General features: G+C 35.7%; 1 protein-coding gene across 5 annotated transcripts in view; it reads left to right on the forward strand.

Annotated features, from left to right (window-relative positions):
• SLC25A21 (solute carrier family 25 member 21) overlaps window positions 1–26,341 on the forward strand; it is a 478,694-nt gene that overhangs the window by 81,247 nt on the left and 371,106 nt on the right. The window contains exon 1 of one of the 5 annotated variants that reach the window (XM_057720565.1): window positions 7,102–7,121. The exons of the other annotated variants lie outside the window; for them this stretch is intronic. The gene's annotated coding sequence lies outside the window, so the exon portion shown is untranslated. Of the gene's footprint in view, window positions 1–7,101; window positions 7,122–26,341 lie in introns of those variants that run through there. 5 annotated transcript variants of the gene reach the window in all.

Below are 26,341 nucleotides of genomic sequence, written 5' to 3' on the forward strand. Positions count from 1 at the left end.
CCCTATTCATTTTATCTCAATCCACAGAAATTGGAGTTAGGGATACTGAAGAAAATGTATTCCACAGTTGTCCTACTTGGAGGAATGGGCTGGAGATATGGTCATGTTTTCTTTGTAATTTTACTTGATAAAGTGAAAAAATGATTCTTGATCAGTTATGGATTTTAACCTTCTGTTGTGCAGATGTGTGTAATGTAAACTGAATCACTATGTTTAAGGTAATCATAACAAGAATGTTGTTCTAACGGGTGAGCAGCAATGTGACAGCAGCCATCTTGGTTAACCATTGTGTGGTTAACTTGGTTTACTGTTATGATTACATCCACGGAAGGTATTCTCCATTCTACTAACTAAATTCCATATATTTATCAATGGCTGCTATTATCAGTCATGATGCCAGGAAGTAAAAAGTATATAAAAAGATGAACAAAAGATAATTCAGGTAATTAATGTGTGTATGTGTATGTGTGTATGTGTGTGTGTGTGTTAGGAGCAGGAAAGTAAAAATTGGCATGTAAATATAACAGGATTCTCTTGGGTACAAGAAAAACAGAATCTCACCTAAGTTGCCTTAAACAATGATGGATAGTTATTAGTATTTATTAGTTATTGAATTGAAATATTAAAAAATAGAGCGGCATAAATGTGAGACTTTTTTCCAGGAGTACAATGCTCTCACCAAGGACCCAGATTCTTTGCATTTCTCTGCTCTGTTTCCATAGTGTCTGCTTCATCCTGAGGCTGGTTCCCACCGTCGCCCTCACAGAGAGGAACCGTTTTTTTCCAGACGAACTCAGCAAATATCTCCTTGTGTGTTATTAGCCCAGATTGAGTCATGTTACTTGTTCCTAAAGGAATCGCTGTGGCCAAGTGGATGGATGCACTAATTGGCTTAAAGACCAGTAGCCTGGTCCTGGAGACTGCTCCACTTAAACAGCATGAGTGGAAAATCTGAGACTTAGGTAGGTAGGGGGAGGAGGGAGATGGATGCTAGTAAGCAAAACTGTCCACTACAGCAAATAACAATAATTTAGTAAGGTAGAGACACAGTACTGTGTAAGGTGGGCTGGGTGTGGGTTGACGCTATTACTACAGTAGTTATAGGTGCCATCAATGTTCATGTTCCTAGGATGCTAAAGAACAGAACATATTTGAAGGGCTATGTGATAAAGCCCATTTATTACCATTTTATTAGGAAGTCTGTGGCCACCTACTTTGTTAGTTCGCGCATGAAGGTTTTGCTTGACTTTTGCAAAGGCTTCAAAGGTCATGCAAGGCTATGACCCTTGCTTACTTGCTTGGAGACAAAAAACTCCAAGACCTTCAGTGAGAAATCTGAGGCGAGAAAAAAATGTATGAGTGTATACACAGTTGATCCTCATTATTTGCATATTTAGTATTTGTGGATTTGTCTACTTGCTAAAATTTATTTGAAACCTCAAAATCAGTACTCGTGGTGCTTTCACCGTCATTTGCAGACATGTGCAGTGTGGTGAAAAATTTGAGTCATCTGAAGCCCACATTCCCAGCTGGGGTCGAACAAGACGATGCTCTTCCTTCCTGTTTCAGCTCTCATACTGTAAACATGTGTCCCTTTCACAGTCTATTTAGTGCCACGTTCTTCACATTTTCATGCTGTTTGTTGGTGATTTCACTGTTTAAAATGGCCCCCAAGCATAGTGCTGAAGTGCTGTCCAGTATTTCTAAACGCAAGAAGGCTGTGATGTGCCTTATGAAAAAATACATCAGTTAGGTAAGCTGTGTTCAGGGCTGAGTTATAATGCTGTTGGTTGTGAGTTCAGTATTAATAAATCAACTATATATTAAAATAAGATGTCTTTAAACTGAGACACACAGAAAATAGAGTTGGGTACTGACTGGTTGATGAAAAGGTTGTGACCAGAGGCTCTCAGGAACTTAGCCTTGTTATTTTCCCTAGGAGCAGTGGGTTTGGTATTCACTAATTACGAGTTCACAGTGACTTTATAGAATATAACTTCTGCAAGTAATGAGAATCAACTATATATAGGTGAGTGCATTTAAACAAATGAAGAAAATATCTCGGTCCAATATCCAGGCAAGGATTCAACCACAGAACTCTACTATGTAAAGGGATAAACACTTTATTTTTAATTCCTGTTAATTAAAAGGGAAGAGTTCAGAGTCTCTAAGTAGTCAGTTTGAGGAGACATACCCAATCTATCTGCAAATTACATTTCTCTCCACCTGGACTCCCACCTACGTCCTTTCTACCTTCTCTGAAATAAGCCATGACTTACAGGCTTCAACTGACTATAGCTTCAGCCTCATGCACAGGATGTAATAAACAATAACACATGATGAAATCACTGTCTCATCAAAGACCACATTTGTTATCTTCCTCTCCTAACGCCCCCAAACCAAACGTCACAAAACTTTGAGCTGCCCCGGGAGATCGTGAGTTGAGACCCACTAAGTAAATAGTGTTGGGTAGGGTGAAGAGGTGTCTTTGCATCTAGGGCTCTGCTTGCATCATTCCATTTGACTTTTGTTTCGCTCGCTTGGGGCTGTGTTGCCAGCAGCAAGTATGCTGACTGAAAACTGTCACAACAGCGATCATTACAATCCGGGAGTTGAGTTTGACTGGAACATATGTCTTCAATTTTAATAGCTCAGCTTCCCAGATGCCCTAAAGGAGAATATTGCCTGAGAAGGAGCTTTTCATGTAAGAATAATTTGTGTTAAGTAGCTCAGTGATCTGTTTGTTAGGTTAGAGCTGACAGTTTGTTTATATTTCTAAAGGGGTATGATGAATGGGGGAGAAGTTGATGCTAATTAGCCTAAATTGTTCCTAAGAATGTAGAGGGCTTTGCCAGTTTCATTGTTTCTGTTTCTTTGCACATTTTAAATAATTGAATGGAGCTCAGACCATTCATCATAATTTCAGGCAAGATGGAAATAAATGAATTTAGCACGGGTCTACGTGTGTAATGGAAGATGTCACTTTAAAGGGCAATTAGATAAGACATCAACTTGGGGCTAATGCAGACTATTCTAATCCATTTGCATAAAAATATCAAACATGAACGTTTTCATTTACTCCATTAATTATCTCTGTCATCATAGGAGGATATAGTCCTTGTTTTTTGAAAATCCATCTATATTCATTAAAGAAGTAGTGCTCTGGTATAAAATTTGGGCTCAGGCTTCTGGACAAAAGATCTGTGGCCACCTCGCTATAAGAAAGTTCCCTCCCCTCCCCTGATGTCATCAAATGCCTCTAAGAAACCTGTTTGAGGATGGACTCAGTGCCTGGCCAGGTAGATAATGAAAAAGGGAGCAGAGAAACATTTTGAAACTTAGAACTCATATAATGGTGTGAATTCTCCAGCAAGAGCTGATGTACTGGGGGGGAATATTTTCGTTATTTCTCAAGAGTTCTCATATATTTATTTCTCATGTATGCTGGCTTACATAGTGATATGATGCTAAACCTACGATGTAACTTCCTATCTGGGTCGGTTCAGCACTTCCTCTGGGTAATAAGGTTAGCATAAATAGATTATTTTGTAAGAAAGTAGGAAAATATATATGTTTTGTTAACACACTTTGAGAGTTAAAATAAGAAAAAATGAAACTAAATTTAGAATGTCTATGATTTTTTTCAACCTTTTAATCCTCATTGGAGGCCATTCTTTTTTAATTTATGCACATAAAATACCACAGGAAGAGATGGTATAAATTTGTGGACTGTGGAGAATGAGTGAACATTTTTGAATCAGGATCTTTAAAAGGGGTGAAATTTGAGTATGATTAAGTTAGGAAAAAGCCTCGCTTACGGCGGAAGTCAGAGACTCTGTATACATTATGGGCATGTCATGGCTTTTAAAAAGTTATGTTAGACTTCTATACAAATTGTGAAGGAATTTGTATAACCCCAAACAAAATTCTGTGTGGTTCTGAACTTTTCCAAAATTGAAAAAAGAGAGAGAGAAATAATGCTGGTTATTATTCTGCTCAGGAGCAAACCTTACTGTTGGCGGGCTGGTTGCTTGTATCGCCCGGGTGTTTTCTTGGTCACTAGTTTTCTCGGAAGGAAGTGATCCTAGGGCTTATGCTAGCCATGTTTGTGCATATATGCCCTATAATTGGCATTTATTAAGGAGACCTTCAGTTTGATGGATGACTGTCAGAGCAGAGCCTGCTGGCTTTGAAGAGAGTTGACTTTGCCGAGTTTTGTTACATTAACTCATTAGAACTCTGCACTGCTTCAACCCCTCTTTGTTTACTTTCTTATAATTAAGCTTTTTGAACAATTGATTTTCAGAGACTTGGCAGGGTCCCATTCCCAACTTGGAGACTTCGCCTGACAGAAAAGTATGCAACAGAACAAATATTCAAAATAAGAACCTGTGAGTATTGAAAGTAAGGTTTTTGTACTCTCTTCAGTTAGCTGCCCAGCTAGTGAACTGCTTTTAAATATAAAATGGTTTATTAATTATCTTTATTTCATTAACTGCATTATTCCTCAACTTAAAAAAAAAAAGTAAGTCCTGCAAAAGCAACAGCTGTAGAAATATTTTCAAACCAGGGTATTTAAAATTTGAGCTTTTATGTATTATGATATTTTACCACAATGTAAGCAAATAATTAGGAAAATAAAAGGCCATCTGCATTTAAAGATACATTTTCAAGAGAAAAAAATGCACTATACTTGCATTTAAACATTTAATTGTGAATAACCAATACATCCCAATTCTGTTTTTACTGTTATAATATGAAAATCCCCAAAGCTGTGATGACACATTTAAAGTTAAAACTGATATTTCACTTTCTCTTTTGAAACTCCAAAGAAAGAACACATGAAAATGCTGAAAACAATGATCTTTTCCAATATGCTTTGGTGAGATGAACCGTATTTCCTGTAGGCTTGATGTCCCTCTCACACACTATCTGGAGAGGCACAAAATGGTGATGTGGTGTTTGGTGTGTGTGTATTTTGAAATATTTTCAGTTGATATCTATAAAAACTAAACACTTGAGGAGAAAGGATGTGCTTTTATAAAAAGCAAACATTGTTGGAGAGTGTTTGCACTAAGATTTCAGACTCACTCATGGTTGTCTCTTTTCTGACTTGTTATAACTAGTTGATGAGTTGATTATCTGTGAGGTCTATTTACCATAGATGGTGGCTTGATGAGTAGATGCATTCATCAGGTCGTCCCACTATCTAGATGAGTGAGAAAGAAAAATAAAGAGTGAATGAGGAAGGGAAAATAAATAGCATCTATTTATGAAAATGAAGACTGTGCTGGGTCATAATTTATAGACAGCTCTCTAAGTAATGAGTTCTTAAAGTAATTTTATGGTGACAGCTACTGTAAAACAGTACCAGGTCACTTGACTCGTGTTCACAGAAGGAGAGGGGAAATGAAACTTGGTTGTTTTCAGGTCACAGATAATTCAACTTTCCTTATTCTCTAGAAGGAACTTGAGTTAGCAAAAATAGTTAGACTTCTTTGCCAATGAAGACAACCTTTTACACTTAGTGAAGCTGATTCATTTGTATTTCATTCAGATGATTCATTTGTATTTCATTACTCCAAATACAAGTAATTGGCTCCTTATTTGGTCCATGATGTTCAGTTAGTGTATTCACAGTTATTACTAGATTAAAAAAATGAATTCATAGGTCAAAACTTCTTTATTGTGAAGGAAACTGGCAGTTATCAAAAGAGCCTTTAAAAGCAGTTTAATGAAGAAATATGTGACTGTTTAAGAAAAGTGTCTAGTCTAAACTTAGCAGGAGGGCCATGGATCCTTTTCCTACGAGGCTACAACGATATAAGAAAATAATCTTGCATCTTTTAGGCTTCTGCATAAATTTTCACTTCAGAAAACCATTACTTCAGCTGCATAAATAAAATATAATTGTACATGGAAAGCCTGAAGCTAAAATAAAGTCTTCCTGCTAATTTTATATTAAAATGTGTGAAATTATGTTTTAAACTTTTAATTGATATATTAGTGGTAACTAAGACTTTAATTTTAAATGCTTTTTCCGTTCAATCTAAAAACAATAACTAGCACTTATTGATGGTTCCTATGTAACAAGTTCAGTTCTAAGTACTCTGCATGGTTAACATTTAATCATCACAGCCTCTTGAGTTGGGTGCTATTATTATCTTCACTTTAAAATTATAAAATTGAGGTATAGAGAAGATAAGTAACTTGGACAGTGTCACACAGTTAGTAAATGGTAGATTGGGGATTTGAACATAGGCATTCTGACTCCAAATTCAAGGCTCTTAACCATTCTGCAATGCATCCCCTAGTTTGTTTGTTTGAATAGTTGAAGATCTATATACAAACATCTAAATTCACCAAACTTATTACTGAAAAGACTTTTGGAATGGTATTCCCAAGAATATTTCATTATGTTTAGAAAACTTTTCTAGAAGGAATATTATGTTAATATACTTATACACATAGTAATATCCTTTTTTTCTTAACTTTCATATCCTGGCACATGACTAACAGAAGGGTTATAGGCTTAACAGTGTGGTCAAGTTTATACCATGTGTGGTTGTCACATTTTGGGAGGAACGGGATTTGACCTATGGCCTACCCGAGCAGTTGTAATATTGAGTCATATCATAACAGGGTTCTGCTTTGTTTTAAAAACACAACTATTATTTTGAAAAGGAGATAAAGAAACAACAGGAAAAAAAATCTAGGCTCCAAGAAGTAGTTTCTATAAAAATTTGTCAAGTTTTCAGAAGTAAGTGTTTTGAAGTCTGTTTAACAAAGTCCAGCAATATTTAGGTTCAATAAAGGAGGCTGGTTTTTATCACTAGAGTGGAGTAATGAATTCTGGGATAATCTAAGCTCATTAAGCTTTAAAAAATTATGGGTTTTTTTTTTTTTTTTTTGTAACTTTAAGAAAGAGACATGGCAAAGTTGAGTGAATTACCGCTCATAAACCTCGTTGAAGATAATTCAAAGGAATAAAATGCCATACATAATTTTTTTTTTTTTTGGATTTCAAACTCCTAGACAAAAAGATTTTGATTGTCCAGACACCTCTGAATTATCTAGAAGAATACAATGTCCATACAGGAAATACTGTGATGCGGAGACAGGTGAGAATCAACATTGTCATCTCAAAGTAAAAAAACAGAAAGTGTGCACAAAGATAAAACTTAATGCGAAGAAATTTAAGCAATAGATAAAATTTTTAGTGTTTATTTAGTCACCAAAACTGATTGAATGTGTTCTATGGATTGAGTATACAGGAGGGAGCAAGACGGGAACTAACATCCTAGTGAAGGAGACAAATAAACAAATAGTATAATGTCAGATAATCATAAGAGTTATAAAGAATGTAAAGCTGAGTATGGGGATAGAAAGTGATGTCTTTCGGGGACATGGAGTGGTATCTATTTTAAGTAAAGTGGTTAGGGAGGCCTTCCTTGAGACACTATTTGAGCAAAAATCTAAATAAATAATATAGAGCAACAGTGACATTTGTAGTACATTTGTTACCTAGGATAAATAATTTTTTAACATTTCCCTCCTCTTTAGACAAAATTATTTTCAGTAATATTCATGCAGTGAAAAGAATGATAATAATGGCCAGAAAAAAACAACACACGATGAAAAAAAGTTATTGAGCTTCATGTATTAGCATGTTGGTAACAAAATTAATTTAAAAAGTAAAATAAACATAGTATACAAAAGGGGGGGAAGTAATGGATTACTGCTTTTTAATTATATCATCGTATTGTTTTATAAAAAGGGAAAAATAACATATGTACATCATATGCAGTTTGCACTGTCTCACTGTTTTTAAATCTTTTTTGAATAGCTTTATTGAGATACACGTGCCATAAAATTCACCTATTTAAATTGTATAATTCAGTGGTCTTTAGTATACACAGAGTGCAATTATCATCACAAGCAATTTTAGAACATTTTCATCACCCCAAAAGAAAAACCCCATACTGTTTACCAATCACCTCATGTTTCCCCATACCACCACTCCTTCCCCCCCGGTGCTAGGAAACGCCTAATCCACTTTCTGGGTTTATAGATTTGCTTGTTTTGGGCATTCCATATAAACGGAATCATTCCATATAAATGGAATCATAAATATGGTTCTCATTTGTGACCAGCTTCTTTTATTTTGCATCGTTTTTAATGTTCATCTATGTTGTAGCATTTATCAGTACTTCATTCTTTTTATTGCTGAATAATATACCATTGTATGGATATACCATATTTTATTTATCTGTTCATCAGTTGATGGACATTTGGGTTGTTTCTGCAGTTTTTCTGTTATGAATAATGCTGTTATGAACATGTGCAAGATTTTATTTGATGATATTTACATTTTGGGGGGTATATTCCCAGGAGTGCAATTACCAGGTCATATGGCAACTCTATGTTAAATCTGTTGAAGAACTGTCAGACTTTTCCAGCATGGCTGCATCATATTATATCCCCACCAGTAATGTATGAGGTATCTAACTTCTCCAACACATGTTATTAACTCCTTGCCAACACATGTTATTAACTAAAATTTTGATTCTCTCCATCTTTGTGGGTGTAAAGTAGTAGTTTATTGTGATTTTGATTTGCATTTCCTTGATGGCTACTGATACTGAACATCTTTTCATTTTCTTATTGGCTATTTGTATGTTTTCTTTGCCCATTAAAAAATTTATTCTATTAAAAATATTTAATATAATTTTTAAAGGTTATTTTCCATTTATAGTTATTACAAAATATTAGCTATATTCCCCATGTTGTACAATACATCCTTGACCTATATTACACTCAGTAGTTTGTACCTTCCACTTCCCACTTCTATTTGCCACCCCTGCCATAACTACTAGTTTGTCTTCTGTATCTGTGAGTCTACTTCATTTTTGGCATATTCACTAGTTTGTTGTATTTTTTAGATTCCACATATAAGTGATATCATGTAGTATTTGTCTTTCTCTGTCTGACTTGTTGCACTTAGCATAATGCTGTCTAAGTCCATCCATGTAGCTGTAAATGGCAAAATTTTGTTCTTTTTTATGGCTGAGTTACTATTCCATTGTATATGTATACCACATCTTTGTTCTCCATTCATCTGTTGATGGACACTTAGGTTGTTTCCATATCTTGGCAATTGTAAATAATGCTGCTATGAACATTGGGGTGCATGTATCTTTTTGAATTGGTATTTTTGTTTTTTTCAGATATCTACCCAGCAGTGGAATTGCTGGGCATGTGGTAGTTCTTTTTTTAGTTTTCTAAGAAGCCTCCATACTGTTTTCCACAGTTTTTTGCCCACTTTTAATTGCTTTGTCTTTTTATTATTGAGTTGTAAGAATTCTTTATATATTCTAGATATAAATCCTTTATTAGATTTATGATTTGCAAATATTTTCTCACATATGCTAAGGGTTGTCTTTTCATTTTCTTGATGGTTTCCTTTGAAGTACAAAAGTTTTTAATTTTGACGAAGTCCAGTTTCTAGTTTTCTTTTGTTGTTTGTGCTGTTGATATTATCTAAAAACTATGGCCTAATCCAAGATCACAAAGATTTATACCTAGTTCTTTTTCTAAAAGTCTTATAGTTTCAGCTCTTGGATTTGGGTCTTTGGTACATTTTGAGTTGATATGAGATAAGGGCCCAACTTTATTCTTTTGCATGTGGATATCCAGTTGTCCTAACACCATGTGTTGAAAAGACCTTTTCCCCCATGGAATTGTTTTGGCACTTTTGTTGAAAATTAATTGACTGTAAAGGTGAGCATTTATTTCTGGACTTTCAACTATATTCCATTGACATATCTGACTGTCTTTATGCCAGTACCACACTGCTTTGATTACTGTATCTTTGCAGTGAGTTTTTAAGTTGAGTCGTGTGAATCCTCCAACTTTGTTTTTCTTTTTGAAGACTGTTTTGGCTACTCTGGCCTCCTTGAATTTCCCTATGTTTAAAATCTTAACTACAAACCAGAATTCCAAGAAGTGAAATAAGATGACAGAATTGAAGTAATTCAAGTTCTGTTTCTTCATTTTTACAATCACTACCACAATTTATTTCAAATCTACTGCTTAAATTAAGAAATATGTAGTAACACAGGGTTGGAGATACAAACTACCCCAAATAAACTATGACTAATCTGAAACTACTAGGAATTTAGTCTTGAGATGAATGCAAGATGAATATCTGTGTTTGTGTCTGTTGGGGCCACCTATATACCTGAGAGTTCTCCATATTAACTTCCCTGTCGAATACAGTGTTTATTAAAGGACAGGTAACAAAATATTTTGGGTGGGAGCAGTATTTTATCACTAACATTGTTTAAAATTGCTGGTGCATGGTGATAAATGAAAAGTAGTCTTGACTTTTAGTTGGCTTTACTATTGTTTTAAAATTCTCAAAATTGCCTGTATGCTGTGCATATTACTCCACCAGCCCACACTTGCGATGCTACTGAGGAGGAGCAAATCATTCTGAGATCTAGAGGAAAAGCCTCTCTGGAAGGGGGAACAGAAATGTTAAGGCCTTGCATGAGTTTGAGATCTTTAAGGAACTGAAATAAGGCCATTACTGTAGCTGAAGAATAGAAGTGGGGGGCGAGTGGTAGAACACATGAGGTTGGAGAGACTGGCAGCCAGGGCACATAGTGTTGCATAGCGGGGACTACCATGTGACTTGTAGCACTTCTGAGAGTGAAAGAGGTCATGGTTAATTACATCATGACCACTGTTAATTAATGGGATTTTCCTAGGAGAATTAGGATGAATAGTCACTCTGCTTAAAGGATATGGCACAGTTGTTTTTCTACTATCCTTATAATCCAACCCCAAAGGACAACTATGATGAGGGCTAAAAATTCTTAAATGCAAGTCAGTAGTAATCTGACCTGACACCATTAGTATACTGTGAATTAGGGAGACTGATATATATCAGTGTAGTGGTGTAGAGTAATGCTTATCTAACTTTAGCATGGAGGGCTTGTGCCCCACTCCCCAGAATGATTGAATAGGTTCTGTATTTCTAACGAGCTCCCAGGTGCTGCTGATACTGCCAGTCCATGGAGGACCAGACTTTGAGTAGCATTGGTTTAGATTTTAGGGAATGGATTCTAGAGTCAGACAGACTTGGTTTGAATTTCAGATTTCTTGGTTACCAACTGGGTGGGCTAGGCAAGTTAAATATTCTTTCCATAGCTCTTTTCTTCATCTGGTAAAATAAGGATTATGATAATCTCTGCTTCATATGAGTGTTGTGAACAGTTAATGGGATAAAGCACTTGCGTGGTGTCTAGTGTTAGCATAATCACTTGGCATATGTTATTGTTATAGTTAGGAAGAAGATAATACTCATTAGATAAAACTGTGAACATGTTTTAGGTGCTGCATTGTGAATCAGCTCTAGAAGTATACATCTGCCACTGTATATCCAAGAACAGTGTAGCCGTACCTGGCATATAGCAGGCTCTTAATACTTGTTGACTGAATAAACAAATTGTGAATCCACTTAATAGTATTGTGTGTACTGAAAGAATTATTTCCATCCTATTACATCTCTTTTACTCGTAGAGCCTACCTTACCTGCTGATAAGTGTAAGAATAAGAAATGTAAGTGTAAGAAAATAAGAAAACATAGCGTAAGAAAATCCTGCCTTACAGCTGCAAACAATTTGATGTATTAGGCCAGTTAAGATAGATTTAAACTTGAAATTGATGAGGTAGTTACATTGGGAGTTTCCTGGTGTCCAGGTATACAATGAACTTTAGACTTATACTATCTTCAAATAGAGGTATTGTAGAATTCTGTACTTTAAAATTAGTTTTATTTAGATTGTTGTGCTGAATTATAGCCAAGTTAAACACAGAGTTACAAAATGCACCTCATTCACTACCACGGAAGAAATACTTCAAAAAAACAACAACCCTAATTTCTATAGGAAAAATAATAGACCAGAGAGAGGCCTACAGAATGGGACCTGCTAATATCAGATCTGAACGGTTTCTATTTTGTCCAGTGGCTGTGTGATTGCCACAGCACAAAGTAGGTACTTGAATGTGGGTGGGGAAAGGAAGAAGGAAAGGAGCTAAAATTTTTGAATATCTATTATGGGCTAGGTACTTTGCCACGTGCTTGGAGATTGACGTATACTAATTCATGGCTCAGAGCCATCACATGAGATGGGTATTATCACTTCCTTTTCATTTCTGAGGACTGAAGCTTTAAAAAGACAAAAAAATAGGTGGGGCAAAATTTCTTCTCCAGGTGTCCCTATAAAACCCATTCTCTTTTTGACTACTGCTTTTGGAAAGAACACTTATATAGAAAGTCGCTGTGTGGTTTTCCAGCAAATTTGCTTCATTGTCTTAGTTTCCTGGCTTGTTGCTTACAACAGCTTAGATACTGAAGAGATTCTAGGATAGTAATTGAATAGGATTATTCTTGCTAAGCCTTTGTGTTTATCCAGCGTTGATCTAATTCCATCCATTCCTTAGTTTTCTATACAGTATCTTACTTTATATAATTTACAATGCTGGGATTTGAAGCATCTGTAGTTGAAGTGCAGAATTAAAGAGACTACTGAAAATGTTTTAATTTCTAATTGTTACTGTACTTCATCACCCTAAAGCAATATAGAGCAATAAAACTGTTAAGCCAATAATGATTTTGGCTTCATAATGTAGTCTTCTATCAGTAAGCCTTAAGAATAAGTAAGACAATAAGAGATTCCTATTTGTTGTAACACGTAGGAGACAGGGACCATTTATTTGGAGATGGTCATATTGATAGACAGCAGCAAGGAGCAGAACATAATAAGTGGACTGAGTGCTGGTCATGAGGTGAGACAACTACAGGTGGGATGCCTTTTGTTTGGATCATGTCTTCTCACCCAACTTTGGCACAACTGTGTCATTTTCCATGCTGTATCACGAATAAGCATCTTCTGTCAGTTAAACTATCTTAAGAGGTTATATCTGATGTTTTATTTAACATCAGGAGGAAACATACCCAAGGGTTAGAGAGAGTTGCGATGGCCCTTAAAAAAAGAAACTCTTCTAATTTAGGTATCATTGTAATGCCTACAACTTTTCCTCATGTTCTCAAGGTTGAAAGAGTTCACAAAAGCACTTTACTGGCGACATGATCAGGGTCCAAGTGTGTCATTGGTAGTAAATATCAGTTACACTCAGGGGATGGGTACAATATTCCTCCAGCTTAATAGCATCTTGAATATCCCCCTGTGTTTCTCTAAACTAGGTAACAGGATCAAAGAGAATAAACGGAGGTAGAAAATACCATTTAACAACTTAATTTATTTATTTTACTCACAACTTTTGGACTAGCCAAAGGCAAGCATGTCTTTAGGTGTGACTAAGCTTAGATGACCCTGCTACTATCCTGTCAACTAGGCAGAATTTGGGGCAAGTGATGACTATAAATTCTGTGAGCTGTCCTGATTATGCAGTGTCCTGAATCTTAATTTCTATCTGGGGTGGCTCACACTTCCTCTGTGGTGAATGAACCAGTCACTAATAAGTATATAGCAGGTCATGTGGCCTGTCGTACCAATGAAGAAAGAAATACCAGGTGCTGAGTAGTAATTAATAAGACAAATGTGGTCCCTGTCCTCATGGAGCATACAGTAATTTGGAGGAGACACTGCACTAGAAGTTGGGGTGTTTTACAAGCATAGCTGGGACCTTAATCTGTTTTAGAGTAAGGCAATATATCCCTAAGAAATTGACATTTGGGTTAAGGATCGGCTGTGAGAACTGCACATTCCAACTGAAAGCATTGCAGGTTCTAGGGACTAAAAGATGCTCAGTGTGACTGGAAGGAGACTGAAACCTCATCACTAGAGAAGTAGGCATAGGCTAGATAGTAAGAGTCTTTTAAGTTAAGATGCTTAGACTTGATTGTAAGGATAATGAGAAATTATTGATGGATTTTAAATCTGGTGTGTCATGATCAGATTTGTGTTTTATGAGGATCATTTCAAGAAGGATTACTCTGAGGGCTGGGTGGAGGATAAATGAATTGGACAGGAGGAAGATTAGTGGTAACAAAACTGGTTAGGATGCTGTTTCAGCAAAATTTGTCAGAAATAACAATGACTTAGGGTGACGGTGGAGATATAGATAAAGGATATTAAAGTGATATTGGGGAGGCAGATTGACAGGACTTGGTCATTAGTTGGATGAGATAGAAGAGTCAAAAAGATCCTTGAATTAATTATTTGGGCTACCTGGGTAGACACTAAAGACAAGGAATGCAGAGGAAAAGCTTAGACAGAGAGGAAAGAAAGGCAGTCAGTTCAATTCTGAACGTGATGTACTGGAGTACCTATGAGATACCAAGTAGGCTATTGTTCATTAGGCAATTAGATAAATGGGTCCAAAGAGCAGCAGATCTGGACTGAGATAGAATATGAGGGTGACCAGTACATGGATGCTAACTGAGGCTCTGTGAGTCAGTGCAGTTACTCAATGTAGCTGGAATGAGAACAACTGAGGGCCTATGAGTGAGCCTTCAGAGGAACACAGACATTGAAAGGATCTTTTTCAAAGTGATGATTTGAAGATAATATTAGATGAAAACATCTTAAAAATGTTTTTAAAGGAAAGAGGAAGGCTTGCAAGGCTGAGAGTTTGCTTTCTTTTTCAGAACTGATTTCCCGTTTACTTGCACCTCAAGTGAAGTCATACAAATTCCAAATCATAGTCTCTTCTGTTGTGGTTAAATTGATTCTTGAACACAAACCATTTTAAAACACGCAATGAAACAAATAGGGAATAAAAGAGAGCCAAAACATCAAATTATCCATGGCTAAAACTTTTGAATTTAACGCATAATCAAAGCAACCATAAAAGGCAGTGTTGCCAACATTCAGTGATGGCGAAAGAAGGACCTTGCTTCCTTTTCCCCTTTTCACCGCTGACTTGCAGTATCTTTCCATTTTTAAAATCCTTTAGAGATATGGATCTCTTTGTATTTTCTCTTCCATCTTGATCTCACAGGTGTGTGGCAGAAACCAAGAATAATGGCTCCCAACTTGCTCTTTAACTGCTTGTAAAGGCCCTTTGAGTAATCAGCAAAGCCACTCTTCTTTTTTATGTGGACAAACTCATGTCCACAAAACTTTGATTTTTGTTAAGATTGTAGTGGAACTCTTCTTCCTTCTTAAACACATGGTGGGACCTATTCCTTATCCTGACATATCATCCAACTTTGTTTCTGTTTTCCCCTCTGGGGAAGATGATGTGGTTTACATTCTTTTAGAAGTCTTGAACACCAAGAATGTTGAGGTCAGCCCAACTGGGGAAGCGAGGGAAAGAATGTCAGCTAACCCAGCGGTGAAACCTCAGGAGTGTGCTCCGTAAAGCCCATTTCTCCCTGTTTTTCTCTTTTCCCTTTTGTATATTAACCACAAATAACCCATAGCCCTTAAATCAGCTTCACGAGAAGCCACCAACAAATGTTTAAGGCGTCTCAACAAGGCTTCCAAGAAAGTCTTGAATAAAATTGTGTTTGTATGATAAGCACTATATCAGCTTTCTTTTCTTTTCCCCCCATGGTTGCTGTTGATGCAAAATTTACTCAAATCTCAAATTTTAAGAAACCAGGCAATGTAGAAAAAGGAATGGTTGTATTTCTCTAAGGTAACTACTTTTAAATAAAATAAATGAGTGCTTAGTTGGAGAGGGAAAGGTCAAGGGATGAGAGACTTACACACCCTCCAAAATAATTGGATGTTAGTGTGTTTTATGGGCACCTCTCACTGAATATAGAGAAATATCTTTCTTTAAAAAATTTAGAAAACATTTCTAAAATGTCTTTGGATTTAAGTTCTTTTAATTTGGGAAGAAGGAAAGCAAAGACCGATGGAGTACATTAACATTGAGAGTGTTGTTCCCGGCAGATTTTAGTGGCTTTTTTTTGGTGGGGGGGGTCAAAACCTGTGGATTTACTGAATGTTATATTAATACTTTAATTTAGATTTGGGCAAAACACACAAACATACTCAAATATACACACATATGTAAAAGTCCTTTTGTTTCCTTTAGGAAATATTTTTAATACAATCCAGCAAAGATTATGAATGACATGTAAATAACCAGTGTTGGATGGTATGAGAAAGAATAATACAAAGTTTTGAGTAATTTTATAGAGGGATCTGCTCCTGTACACCTGGTTTTTCTTCTGAGGCATATTTCCATGAACTGTGTTACATGTCTAAAATTCCTTTGTTATTCATGCCACAGAAATTTCCATGGGTTCATAGATTGTGCCTGGGTGTATAACTTAGTGTGAAAATAGGCAAGTAAAGGAATAGACAAAGGGAAAGCAAAGTAATTCACTTGAAATCCACAGACCTTTACAATGCTGAAAAGTAAGTAAAAGCAGATGTTGTAAAGTTTAGAAAATCAAGACATTATTTTCCTGTTTCCATTGAATTTTTTCTAAACACATTATAAATAAGCTTTGAAGTAATACAAAGTCCTCTGTTTGTTTTGCTGATAGCATCTTTTGTAAAAAACTTTATCAATGCTTGTTTAAGTTATAGACTAAATGATATCTCAGTTGGTGAAAGAACTGACTATATCTCCTGGCAAATACAATGCTGCAATGCTGAAATTACTTACAATGTCTGAGTCACTTAGATATATAGTTGATTAGATCTTTGGGGTTTAATGTTAAACAGCTCAGGTATTTTGCTATCAGAGTACAAACATGGAACCCCAATATTTCATTATTCACACACTTTACATTTACATTTATATTTTATGGAGACTTTATTTTACTCTGTAATAGAGAGAACCTGCTTTATGAATCTTTGGAATTATTCTGAAGAAGGTGGCCTAGGAATTTGAAAATAAGGCTATTTATGCCACTCTCCTGCCTTCTGCCATTCTCTAATGCAGACTCTTGTTCAACTTTTAAAAGTCTTAAAATGTGGTCTCTAGATATGAAGGCTATTTCAAATGAACTGTCATTCTTCAGCTTTGCTTCTAAAACTTAATACCTGAAAGAGCCCAGGAGAGAGTTCATTGCCAGAGCAAGGTGTTTGCCAGCTCAGGGAAGCTCCAGGACAGGTGCCCATCCTCACATGCTCCCGCTGGCCCTCATCATTTGGAGTCACTGAATGTCTTCCAGCTGTTAGAGAGCATCCCAGGCTCAAAACAGCATTCCTGCTGAGGATATTTTCAGGGTCTAAGCCAATTCTGGAAATGACTGGCTGCTAAAATATGGAACGAGGGAAATCAGTTTCTATCAACAACATAAACCATCATCTGTCTGTTATTACATCCATTCAGCTGGGTCACATATGACTCAATAATCAAATTACCACCCAATATATCTTAAATCTGTATGTTCATTCGACCACCATATGGACATGGGAAAACAAAAATAATTTAGGCTGTCTTCCCCTTATTTTGTTTCTTTTAAATGTGTTTTTTTCTGTATATATAAGTAAAATGCCTGTAAAATTTTGAAAATTATATAATATAAAAAGCTAAAATCTCCAGTAGTGGCGTCCTCTCCTCCCCATCACTTGGTGTGTAGTATTAACAGTTTGATGTGTATCAACTACTTCTTAATCATTAATGGAATTTTCTATTGTTAATACTTTACTAATGCAATTTTGGCCTTTTAAAATTAAGTGAAAAATTAGCTGGATAAATCAATAAGAAACTTCAAAGGTAGATAAAACTTAAGTGGAGAAAAATAAAGCATTTTTTTTGTTTTATTTTTTATGCTTCAACTTCTTTCAAGAAACATTTGAAACAACTTACAATACAAACCAGGGCAAGGGAAAATACAACCAAGAACCATTCAAAAAGTGTAAATGAGACAAAGAAAGGGAAAATATTCAGAGAAGAGGGGAATGCCAGGTCAAGAAGTTGGAATGGTAGATAGCTGTACAGCTTGATAGAAAACATTGCACAGAGTTTCAAAGTGGTCTTCCCAGTTCTTACTGGGATGCAATGAAAACCAGTTCCTTTGAGAAGAATTTGCATATGAATCCATCTATGATCAGAATATGATCCTCACAAGGTCTTTGTAATTAATAGTGCTGCTTTCAGGTAGGGACAATGCCTCACACAACTTAGTGTTTCTAGGACCTAGCATGTTATCCAATAGCAGACTCTAAACACATTTTATAGAACAGTAAATGAATGAAGCAATGAGAGAGGGACCACAGTACTTGTCAGCAGTTTGTTTATAATTCATATGTGTTCCACCTACGATCGTTCCTTGTTATATTGTCTTATCACCCATTAAATTCAAAAACACAATGTTCAGTTCGTGCTTTTCTTTTTCTTTTTTTAAAGAAGTATTATTGAGTGACTAGTGGCATAGTTTTAGGAGCTGTAAATACTAAACTGTGTAAGATAGTTTGTGCTCTCACAGAGCTTGTAATCAAGTGGGCAGATAGATAAGTAAAATTTTAAAAAGGCTACAGTATAGAGAATCAAATAGGTAAGTTCAGGATGCTGTGAGAGCCCATAGGAAGAATAGCTAATGCAGACCGAGGAAATGGGAGAGTCAAAGTCCTTTACAGGCAAAACAGTTCTGCAGGGAATGTACAGGGAGACATGGTTGAGGTATGTAGCTTCCTTGTGGTCCGGCCTAAGACAAGGATAACACTTGGGCTCTTAGAGAGTGGTTAATATATACCATCCTCTTGACTAACAGATGTTTCAGGCAGGATTTGATAGTACAGAATGGTTAAAGTTCTTTTAATTCCTCAAAATTGAGATTATTAGGAAGCATCTGAGGAAAAGATATCCTTTGCTTTAGACTGAAGGACAGAGCCACACTAAGCATTAGGTAGCATGTGTTATTGTAAACTCTGTTGTATCTGTTAGGTCCCAGCAGGAAATGGCACACTGAAAAGGCATAATTGAAGAGAGATGAACAGAACTATTTAAAAGTGTGGGTATATTTAAGGAACCGACAAGGGAGAGTGCAGCACCAGGCCTTGCTACAATGGGGAAATGATTACCAGCCCTGGCCATAGCTGAAGCAGGGAGAGAAGGCTGCCTTATAGCATCTGTGGCCTTAAACAGCAGAAACAGTTCAAAGCCAGGCTTGGAGAGGAGGGAGCTGGGGAAAGAAATATTCAACCCTGTCTCCCCTCCTGCCTTTGCATTCTTGTAGGTACCTCCCTTTGGTTGAACCTAACTGGATGTCAGAAGGTAAAAAGGGAATACAGTTGATGTAGTCCTTAGAAATTAGGCTCCTAGCAAAAAGGTAGAGAAGAGAGGATGTAGGGGGCAAATGAAGCATATCTAGCATAACGGAGGATCCTGATTTCTAATTCCACAATGGAGAGCTGTCCGATTTCATTCAATAATGGGTATAAGTTTTATGTTGTGAAATATAGAAAACATTGGTTTCAATCCTAGAAAAAAGTACCAAGTCATTAGCAACAACCATCTTTGTTGTAGAAAAGTTTTTCTTTTTTGCTGCATTTGAGATATTTTATTGTTGGCAATGCTACAGAAAAGATTAAAGATTGATCCATTTGTATTAAGTTGTCTTTGGAATAATAGTTCTTTCTTCTTTCCTTATTTTCTAAAGTAAGATGCTGCCTGGCTGATTTGGACAGAGGTAAACTGGGGAGATAAGGAGACTGGTTCTAGAGAGGATTGAAGAGCTAGATTTCTGAGCTTCTTTCTGGAGCTTTTTGGAGATTTTGTACATCAGATGCACAAAGGGATTTTTTTTTAATGTAGAAGAAAGGCAGGAGGTGATTTGGACACTACATATGTGTTTCAAGAGTATATAAGTCTAGAGAAATGATTAAGTTCCATGGTCAACCAACGAGTAATGTGTTCCCAGGAGGCCACCCTGGATTTTACTCAAATAAGATAGGTCAGTACTTTATTCTGAACTGATGTCAGAGTGCACAGTAGCAAAGCATTTAACCTGGAGACTAAGAGAACCTGTTGGCTTCAGGAATGATGCCAGGAGAGTTAGCAGAGGCAGGCTGCACTGAATGAACCTGGGAACCAAGCTCAAGGGTGATGCCTTGTCCCAGGACTAAGTTGTCACATAAATGTATATGGTTTTTATTATTATTGTTATCATTTTTGGTATTTAAAAATGATATATCTGATGGTGACTGTGTTTTCTACTCATGCATGTATGACTGAAAGGATTACTTCATAAGCAGTGGATCTTTTAAGCCTGCTGGATAGTTTCCTGACTTCATATTTTAAGTGATATTTCCAGAAACTCTTCTCCTTATGACTTTTGCTTTTTGGTTTGCAGTCAACCAGAAGTCTTACCTCAAATAAAAGCTTACTTGTCCCCTACTTCTGACTGAGTGTAGGAGGATACTGACAGTGATGCAATTTCTCAAAATTCACTAATTTGAAGCTGCCTTTAGGACGCCTGTGGAAATCAGAGCATGAGGCCTGGATGAAGAGTGCTCTCAGAATTTGGGATTGGTTTGAGAAAAATATGAAAATGGAAATACTATATTTCATAGATTTCAAGATACATTTCCCTCACATTTTAACATCTCTGAAACCAGGGTGTATTTTATAATTGCTGTAGCCTTACAAATAATTAGCAGCATTTTCCTACTGCTGCATAAAAACTGGCACTTTCGTTGATTGATGACCTCTTAGAGTCCTTGAAAAACTGAACCTTCAAAGGATGCTTGTAAATATAATTTGGATATTTCTCTATCTTGAGTGACTGGAATGTATCTCTGGCACTAGAATATAACCCCCAAAAGCAGAAACCTAGTTAATTACTAGTAACCTAGTAATAATTTTGTAAGGATTACCAAAATTACTGAATTAAGAAACATTCTGAAGCTGCATTCTGACTCAGAGTCTGTTCCATTTTATAAGGACTTTAACGGGTGGCGGATAGAAAGATGGCTGCATGTGAGCCAGCATTTATCTTCTTTCCTATAAAATAATTGGAAAGGAGTTCTCTACCTGGAGTTTATATTAAAAAGGGAGTTGGAAATTGCTAACTTATAACTGTTCATCTGGCATTGTCCAGGTCTCTGAAAAATAGTATCTGATGGACACAAGTTGTGTGTGTCACTGTAATGATAGTGATGTATTCTGCAGTAGGATTAATTTAGCATGTTTTTCATTTTCATCAGTACCATGTAAACATCTTTGCTTTTATTCTATACTTGCCAAGTATAGAATAGCTTTGTATCTGAATTAGCTTTCTGGGGGATTTGTGCCCTTGAAGATCTATTGGATGTTTTATAAATATGTAATCACTTTGGAATGTGGCTTAATATGAGCACAAATGGACAAATATCCTAGTATCTTTCTTCTTTTTCTTTTGTATGGTCACTGTACTTTAGCTTGTCTTATAAAATTATTTGAAAATTGTGCTTTCAAGAGAACTCGATATTTCAGAGCCTTGTGTGAAGAGGCTTTATCCTGGAAAAACTGATGTGACAGCTTGTCCAGTGAGGAAGGCAGCCCAGGATTAAGAGGAGGTGAACCTGACAAGGGCAACTTGCTTCTCACCTCTGCACCCTGTCTTTACTGACAAGCACCATTTCACCCAAAGCCCTTCTTGATTCCAGTGTGTTGGTATGTGGTGATTCCATAAGTGTCTTAATCATTTCCAGGCTTGCTTATAAATTGTTTAAGAATAAACAATCTCTCTTTGTACCTCATTATGCAGTGTACCAGGAACATGGTGTGCAGTTCTGGTCAGCAACCCTCAGTGAAGACATGATTAAAGTGAGTGGGTCCAGAGAAAGTTAACTAACATGAGCAAAAGAATAGGCTTCTATGATGATTAATTAGCTTAAATTGGTGAATACATTTGTTAAATATTTTTCTATGTGTAGCATAAAAAGAGGAGGGCTCTGTTTACAAAGGAGGAAGGCTGAGATAGAGGATATGATTAAAATCTATAAAATTATGAAAACTATGCTTCTTATTTATTGAATTCTGGTATACTAGAACTCAGAGCACTCTCAGAAACTTAAAAGAGCTCTACAATGAGTAGAAACTTGTGGAATGCATTATCCCAGGATGTGGTGCAGATTGAACATATAAATAGATTTATTAAAAGTTTAGATAAGCTCATGAATAACAGATTGGGGAAATAATGACACTTTGGGGTATGTCCACAACTCTTAAAGGCGATCAGACATACTTTTATATGTCCCTTGGTATGCCCATCAAAGAAGGAACATCATGGTGAATGGGCCATGAGGAAGATAGGCAGGTAAGACAACTGCAAAAATGTGGGAAAAAACTGGACTCATTAATTATCCAGGCCCCAAAGACAAGTAAATAAAATAACTGCATGTGAATTCTAGGGCATTGGTGGTGGAAAGCCTCTGTGAAAGAGTGTACTTTGTACGCCGGGAGCATCTGATCTTTGTTATCAGAGGAGCAAACAATAATGTGCATATGTTGGACACAGACAGAATTAGGGATCATGTAACCTTCTGTTTCATAGACCACCATGTTGCTTGTATCAAGCCTCTTTTTGCAGAGAAGCAAGGTTTTGTCTGCAATTAATGCATAATAAATGAGACCCAGCCATATATATATAAAAAGAAATGAAACTTTCCTTTAAGCTATATCCTTTTAAAATGTTCCTGGAAGGGGGCCTCTATTCTTTTATTTAAAACAAAACTGGAAATGTGGTAGAATATTTTTGTAGTAATTTTTTTTTACAAATAAATTTTATTGGCATTCTTTGTTGTCTCTCCCAGTATGAATTAGTTCCTTACATGATTTACTTCTGTTCTCAACAAAGAAGGCTGAAACTAATTTAAATTAAAACAGCCTGCAGTTGTATTAGGATGCATGTGGTACTGTTTCTCACCTTCTGTCTTCCCTGATGATAATAATGTATTTTTTCTTTCACCAATTTGCTGGCATGTTTTAAAAGGACATCTCCACATGTGTTCATAAGCACATATTTGTACATGCATGAGGGACAGAGGCATATAAAAATTATGAGAGCATAATCTATTATTGCCAAGAGATACTCACAACCAAGTTATACTCTCAGCACTTTATCTCATGAGATGGTGGATAGAGATAAGATACTCTTGAAAACCATATCCCTGAGTCTGAAAAATGATAAACTAATATGATCATACAGTTAAGTATTATAAATAGTAATAAGAGAAGCACCTTAAAATTTTTTTTTAAGCTTGAATTACTTGATTTAGCTCTTAATGTTTTGGTAGTCTCAAAAATTATAAGAAAACGTAAGGTTGTATTTATAGATCTTTTTCTGTCATATTATTTCTTTATGGCCTTCTTATGTCTTTTACATGGGATATACATGTTAGGTATTAATAAGAAGTCAGTGCCTATATAATATATTTTTTAACTAAGATTGTCATTTGTAACTGAACAGGCAAATAAATTACAGTGAATATTAGCATCTGGAAGCATTTTTCTAGGCAAGTGACTGAGTTTAAATCAATTAACACAATTAAATCACATCTAAAGTTTGATAGTACTAAATGATTTCAGTATAGCTATATGATACAAATATACAAGATGTATTAATATCAAAGAATGCAACCAAAACTGAGAAAACAAAGCCTGTATAACTCTTTCTGAAACATTCATTTAATGAAAATCTACTGCAGGTAAAATCATCATACCTTAATTTGTTATAGTGCTTTTACAGTTTAAGACACATTTCATTACACATTATTTTATTTGGCCCATAAAAGAACTCTGTGTGAATTATCACTCCCACTTTATAGATGAGGAAACTGATCTCAGAGAAAGCACTTTAATCAATATCACAAAAAAAGTCTCCTAATGTCTCACTTTTCTGATCTCCTCTATTCCTTTTATCATGTGGCTGCTGGAGTGACCTTTCTCCTGCTTAAAATTCTTTGAAGACTTTGCACTGCCTGCATGTTTCTGTCCACACTGTAGTGACTTATAAGCCTGTGCCTCTCCTGTGCCTGTCCATGTTCAAGCCCGGGGTTTGGAAACTTTTTCTGTAAGGCATCAGATAGCACATATTTTAGACTTAATGGGCTATGCAACTGTTGTTGTAGCATGAAAGCAGTCGTAGATTATATGCAAACAAATGAATATGACTGTGTTCCAATACAACTTTATTTACAAAAACAGGTGGTACCCCAGATTTGGCCTGTAGGCTATTTTGCCAACCTCTGATTTTAGAATAAAATGCCTTAGAATATGGGAAGAGACTAGAAGAAGTTTTTTTAATAGTTTGTTTTTAATCCCATCCTTTATTAATTTTAATTTTTTTGTGTATATATTATACATAGTATATTGACTTTTAAAATCTATACTATTCATTGCACATGGTTAATAATATTTTTTACTGATATGATTTGTATTTGATAAAGTTGAGAGATTAACTCTGCTCCACCAACCCACTCCCAGGCTTCTGGCAATTCTCAGGACATACTGTGCTTTTGTTTATGCTGTCTTCTTGTGTATTTAGCACTGTTTTTGCTTGTTATTCCTTCTTACATCTCAGATCATCCTCTCTAGAATCACTTTGATTGAAGTATATTCTTTTAAAATTCCTTTATCTGTGGTCTACTGGAGGAAAAATCTCTTTGTCTGAAAACATCTTTATAATAAAGATACTTTTGCTGTGTATAGAATTCTAGGTTGGTGGTTTTCTCTCTCAGCCCATTGAAGTTGTATTATTATTCCATTGTCTTTTGGATTTCAGTTTTGTGTGTGAAGTCAGCTGTCAAACTGCTGCTCTTTTGGAAGTAATCTGTTCTTTTTTTCTCTGGCTACTTTCACTTTTTTGTGTGTAATGCTGTTTAACTGTGATATTCCTGTAGGTTCATTTTATTTGCCAACTGAAGATTCACTGTGATTCATGAATTTGGATTGGTGGCTTTTATCACTTCTAAAAAAGTGCTAGTCATTATTCTTCAATTTTGTCCCTGTTCCTGCCTCATTATTTTTTTCCTCTCTTTCTGGAACTCCAATTAAACATATGTTCACCCTCATTCCTTAGCCCATGTATCCTAACCTTTCTTTTATATTTCCATTTTTTCCCACTATGCTGCATTCTGAATAATTTCTTCTTCCCTACTTTCTAGTGTACTAATTTCCCCCTTATCTATGTCTAGATTGCAGTTGAATCCATTCATTGAGATTTGTTTTTAACCTCTTTATTTGGAAATAACTTCAAACATTTAAAACATATGGATAAGTTGAAAGAATAAAAACGGTCCAAAGAACATCTGTAAACTCTTTGCCTATTATCAAGGTTGTACTCCATTTGCTTGTTTGTGCTCTCTCGCTCTATGTATAATTGTATATAGTATATAAATTATAGGTAATATTTTTTATATAGATGTATATATATCCATATATGTATGTGTATATATGTAAATAATTTTTTCTGAAGCATTTGTAAATTACATACATCATGGCCTTTTACCTCTGATTGCTTCACTATTTATGAAGAATAAGGGTATTTTCATGTAACTACAGTAAAGTTATCAATTTCAATAAATTTTTACATGGTAAATTTAAATTCAACAATTAGAAAGTATTGATACAGTGCTTTTATCTAATCTCCTGCTGTATTCCACTTTTCAGTTGACTCAAGAGTATCTTTTGTTGCAATTTTTTCCTCTCCATTACAGTGTCGAGTCAAGAGTCAGGTGTTATATTCAGTTGTCATGTCTTAAAGCCTCCTTTAATCTGAAACATTTCCTTAGCCTTACTTTGTCTTTTATGATATTTACATTTTGGAAGAGTATAGCCCCTATGCCCACCTTTTAAAAATAGAATATTCCAACTTGGGGTTTGTCTGATGTTCTCTCATTGATTAGAGTCAAGATATGCATCCTTGGCAAGAATACTACATCAGTGATGCTGTGTCTTTCTCAGGGTATCATATCTGTAGGTGGTGATGGTAATTTTGATCAGTCAGTCAATTTATCTGATTTCTCCACTGTATAATTACTTTTCCCCCCTCTCTTGCAACTAATAAGTAGTTTGTGGGGTAACACTTTAAGATCATCCAAATATCCTCCCTCTGGGAGGGGGAAATGGGGAGTTGCTGTTCAATGGGTATGAGATTTAAGTTATGCAGGATGAATAAGTTCTAGAGATCTGCTGTGCAACATTGTGCCTGTAGTTAACAATGTCATATTATAGACTTAAAAATTAAGAGGGTAAATCTCATGTTGTGTTCTTATGTCATTTAAAAAATAAACCCTATGTCTGTAGAAGATAATAAATAAGTTAGCAGTGCATGCAAAAACAAACAGACAAAAACAACAAACTTGAATAGACTGCTCCTTATGAAAATCTCCCCCTAGATTTAGTATTTACTGAT

This window comes from Hippopotamus amphibius, chromosome 2 (genome assembly GCF_030028045.1).
Source record: "Hippopotamus amphibius kiboko isolate mHipAmp2 chromosome 2, mHipAmp2.hap2, whole genome shotgun sequence".
NCBI lineage: Eukaryota > Metazoa > Chordata > Mammalia > Artiodactyla > Hippopotamidae > Hippopotamus > Hippopotamus amphibius.